The sequence below is a fragment of the Etheostoma spectabile genome, chromosome 15 (assembly GCF_008692095.1).
Source record: "Etheostoma spectabile isolate EspeVRDwgs_2016 chromosome 15, UIUC_Espe_1.0, whole genome shotgun sequence".
NCBI lineage: Eukaryota > Metazoa > Chordata > Actinopteri > Perciformes > Percidae > Etheostoma > Etheostoma spectabile.
In genome coordinates, this window is record NC_045747.1 from 32,043,544 (window position 1) to 32,048,630 (window position 5,087).

A 5,087-nucleotide genomic window follows, 5' to 3' on the forward strand; every position below is an offset into this window, starting at 1 on the left:
TTGTCAGTAGCTCAGGTACCTGGTCAGTACTCCTGTCAAAAAAATAGTCTCCATACTTGCACTTTTTTAGATGGTCTTTGAGATTGTCTTCGTCACCAATATAGTCTTCTTTGCAGTTAAACTCATTGTCTTTATCGTTGAACAACACCATAGTGTAATCCAGTGCATTTTGGCCAAAAATGCGTTTCATCATGTCTTCCACATCCACTGTGTATCTTTCACTCGTATTCAGCACAAACAGGAACACATGAGGACCAGGTTTGCATAGACCGATGGATGTCTGGATCTCTGTCATAATCTCTGCTTCTGTTTTGTTAGCGTTTAACAGACCAGGAGTATCAACAATAACCACGGTTTGGTTGTCGATAACCTCCTGTTTCTTCTGGCACTTCTCTGTGACAGCAAACGGACCGGGTCTTGAGAGGAATAGGTCTTTCTTGCCCAGGATTTTGTTTCCTGAAAAACTCTTCCCAGCTCTGACACTCCCAAGCAGGACGATCTTCAGCTCTATTGGAAATGTTAAAGACGTTAGGTTAGATTAGATACATTAAGGAAATTCCCTTATTACAGCAGCGGCAGTTAGTTAGTTTGGTAAGAAATGACTCTGTCATGATGTTATGTCATATCTATGACATTGTGAGTCAGATTCAGATCAATTCCACTATTGTCTAATTTTGCCAATGGTGAAGTCATAGCCACCCTACTGTGCCTCTGCTGGCTAGTACTGGTTAACTTCTTTGGTTAGGTTGGTTAGTTTTAGAAGAGGAGTGGGATCAAAGGCAAGGACGTGCCTTCGCTGTCCTAGTAAAATATTAGATTATGTAAAGTAAAAATAAAGCTGCCTGTTGGCGAAATGGGGGAACCCAACCACGTGGACTTTTTAAAGAAAGAGAACACTCTGCAAACGTGGCCGCCCCTTTAAAGGAATCACAGAGATCAACAGGCTCCAAAAAATCCAGATGTTGAAGGTCTCACCTACAGTAAGGTTTGAACTTTGATCCTGCAGAGAGTCTCTGAGGCGTCATCCAGCACATGACCCACCCTCTCAGAACAATGAAAGACTCTAACGTTAGCAGTTCTTCACCTTGCTGGACACGTTTTGTGTTCATTGTGTTTTGATCCTACCACCCACCATAGAGATGTTAACACTATCATGCGGCGTCTTCTCTGTGTCGACCAAAACTACGGACATGTGAGCGTTCAAAAACTCACATCTAACTGGGGCACTGTAGCAGTCATTTTTGTTTTTCCTGTGGATAGGCGAATGTTTGTCTTTTACACATGTTTTGAACATTTCCTATATGTGTGTAACATATAATATATATATATATATATAGTACCATCCAAATTTGATGTTTAAGTCTCTTCACTTAAGCTATTTTGTAATTAATATTAAGTAATTACTTTTAATTTATTCTATTGATTGGATACTATAATTTGCCTAATATGATTATTAGTATTTTTGTCGCCTGATGATGCTTGTGTTAGAAATAAATCAGACGTTACTCAACAGTACTCACTACTTGGTAGTTTTTTTCATCAAGCACTTTTTTACTGACTACTTTTACTTTTACTTGGTCACATTATCTGAGTAACAGTACTTTTACTTGAGTACAATTTTGCTACTCTACCCCCTCTGGTCAGTGGCATAAATCTGCCATTAACCAAATTAACCTCAAAATATGAAGTTGAGTGCTGTTTTCCTGACTCACCACTTGGGCTTCTTTCCGACACCGTTTGCTGGCATCAGGAGGACGGCTGCTGTCTTAACTACATGAGACATGTAGCCTAATGTAGGGTAGTGTGACTGACATCTTTGACTTAGTCTGCTGCTTCCTGCTTGATTTTTTAAGCCCCCAACGTCGCCTTAAAGCAGCGCTGCCTGGAAGCGACGTTGGGGATGTTATCCCCAAACACCGCAAGGTATTGGTCAACGCTGATAGTAATGCACGCGCATATGAAGAGACTTCGTCTTAGGTTAAACAACTATGAAACTAATAATGAACAATATGAAACTAAAACCTAAGCTTAATTTAGAATGGCTTTTGGGACGAAAGGCTGTTCAGCCCCCTGGTCTCCATCTTACCCCGTCCTCTGGTCTCTGGGCTTCATTTAAGCCCCCCCCCCCCCCCCCACACACACACACATGTTGCAGATCTACAGCAGTGGAGGTATATAGATACTTTACTGCAGTAAAAGTACTAACACCAAACTGTAAAAATACTCGGTTACAAGTTAAAGTCCTGCAGTTAAAATGTTACTTCAGTTAAAGTGTGTATCATCAGGAAAATGTAGTTAAAGTATTAAAAGTAAAGAACTAGTAACTAAAGTAACTAGTAACTAAAGTAACTAGTAACTAAAGTAAAGTACCTCATCCCAGTACTAGAGTAAATGTACTTAGTTACTTTCCATCGCTGGTAGTCTCATATTAAAGTAACTCAGGAAAACCTTCGTCTTCACAGTTAAAAACACAAACATTTGAAGTAATTTAAGAATATTCTTTAAATTCTTTGTGTACTGATAATATTTAAATAATGAGTTTACATGCTTTATAGAGTATAAATATATATATATTATAGAGTATAAATATATATATATATATATATATATATTATAGAGTATAAGGTATTATAAACACAGTTACAACTTTAAAGCAATGCAGATACTGTGTATTGATGGTTTATAAGTTATTTCTTAATTATTAAAAAACACTTCATGTAATATAAAAAATAAGAGTTAACAAGAAACTGTAGCATCACTTTTAATCATCATCATTGACTTGGTTCTTAAATTTAAATTAGAACTTATTAATTTAACTTGTGATGAATTTACCTTTTGTTAGTGACGGTTAGGTTAATATAAAGCCTTTCTAAATATATAAAAACAACAACAACAACAAGAGTTAAAGAGAAGTATCTTCCAACTAATCAACCAACTAAAAACTTAGATATTGTCTCTAAAATGCTATTTAATCCAGATGTGTGCAGATAATAAAACATCTCTGAACTTCATAAAAACTCAACATTTCAGTTGTATTTTTGATGAATATTAAAGATAATTCAGTCCAAATTAGTTCAAAGTTGTCTCCAAACATAACTGATCCCCAAAGACAGGTTAAAAAGAGAATGAGTTCATCTTTAAGAAAACAAATATTCTTATATATATAATATGTGATATATATCTACATATATATGTATAACACTGCAATAAGCTGTAGTACTGTAGAATAAATATATTACCCTTCTGATCCCATTCTGTCTTGGAACAGCACTCATCTTTGCAGTTTTGTCTCTGTGTGTCTGTTTCTGAGCATTTTAATTTCTAACCATCGTGTTATATTAAGCCTGCTTCTGTTCCCTCCCCTTGAACACACATCACCTGAGCTGGCCTATCACAAGCGCAATTGTGGCTGAAAGCAACCAATCAGGAGGCTCAGCTGAGTTCCACAAGTCTCCTTACTCACCAATGTCAAGAAAAATCCCCACAACAAAAAACACAAGGTAAATCAAGATTTCAGAGAAAGTGGCCGGGACACACCTGTTGTGCAAATTTAATTTTATAATCCAATCATAAGAGTTATCTCAAGTCTAGACCGCTCTATATTTACTAGTGGAGCGGTCTAGACCGCTCTATAATTTCAGATGAGCAGGTCTAGACCCCTCTATAATTTACTAGTGGAGCGTGTCTAGACCGCGCTAATATTTACGTAAGCAGTCAGACCGCCTTAATTTACAGATAGAGCAGTCTAGACCGCTCTATATTTACTGATGATCAGGTCTAGACCGCTCTATAATTTACGATAGAGCAGGTCTAGACTCTCTATAATTTACAGATAGAACAGGTCTAGAGCCGCTCTATAATTACAGATAGAGCAGGTTAGCCGCTATATTAAGCTAAGCAGGTCCTAGACCATCAATTTTTATCAAATGTTGTGACGGTTCTGCCTGCGAACCCCGGGCCGGGAGCTGGTCCCACAGGAGAGGAGCCTGATAGCTGAAGGCTCTGGCTCCCTTCTACTTTAACTAGACTCTAGGAACCACAATAGCTCTGAATTCTCTGGGAGTGCAGTGTTCTGGTGGGACAATAAGGCTCTAAGAGCTCTTCAAGGTAAGATGGTATTAGACCATTTAGAGCTTTGTAGGTCAGGAGAAGGATTTTAAATTAAATTCTAGATTTTACAGGAGGCCAATGCAGAGAAGCTAATACAGGTGAAATATCTCTATTGGTAGTTCTTGTCAGAACACGCGCTGCAGCCTTCTGGATAAGCTGGAGAGTCTTAAGGGATTTGAGCATCCTGATTATAAAGAATTACAGTAGTCCACCCTGGAAGTAACTCTGGACCGGCTCCAGTTTGCATTCCAGGAGAAGGTGGGTGTTGAGGAGGCCATCATCTACCTACTGCACAGAGCACAGTCTCATCTGGACAAGGGGAAAGGTGATGTGAGAATCATGTTCTTTGATTTCTCTAGCGCATTTAACCCCATCCACCTGTCAGACTGGGAGACAAGCTTGTGCAGATGGGGGTTGATGCTCACCTGGTATCCTGGAGAACAGTCTGACAGAGAGACCACAGTTAGTCTGAGACTGTGTTCTGCAGCACCGGAGTGCCTCAGGGAACTGTGCTTTCACCGTTCCTGTTCACCCTGTACACATCGGACAACTCTGAGTCATGCCACATGCAGACGTTTTCAGACGGCACTGCATTTGTGGGGTGTATCAGGGATCACTTTACTTTACTTTCAGTCTACCCTCTACTCATTGTCTAGTGTTTGCCTGTTTTTTCTTCTGTGTTTTACTTGTTTGTTTGATGTTTTTTTCTGTTATTGTAGTAAATGCTGTGGGATGAATAAAGTAAATCTAAATCAATCCGATTCCAGTCTGACCCTAAAACAGCATCATGTGACATCATCACCAGGTTTTTATCGCTTTTACGGCCGTTGGTGGAAACACACTTTCACCGGATTTTTCTCAGGAGTTTTTTATTTAACCGAACTTTTGATTGTTACGTGGATGGAGACTTACTTCAGATCTAATATATTTTATATTCTGTTTTGTCATTGAAGTGGTAGTAGTGTGGCAGTCCATAG

The 5,087-nt window shown here is 38.8% G+C and overlaps 1 pseudogene; it reads right to left on the reverse strand.

The window, feature by feature from the left end:
* LOC116702280 (GTPase IMAP family member 2-like) overlaps nt 1-4,678 on the reverse strand; it is a 4,982-nt pseudogene extending 304 nt beyond the window's left edge.
* Nucleotides 4,679-5,087: the final 409 nt, after the last annotated feature.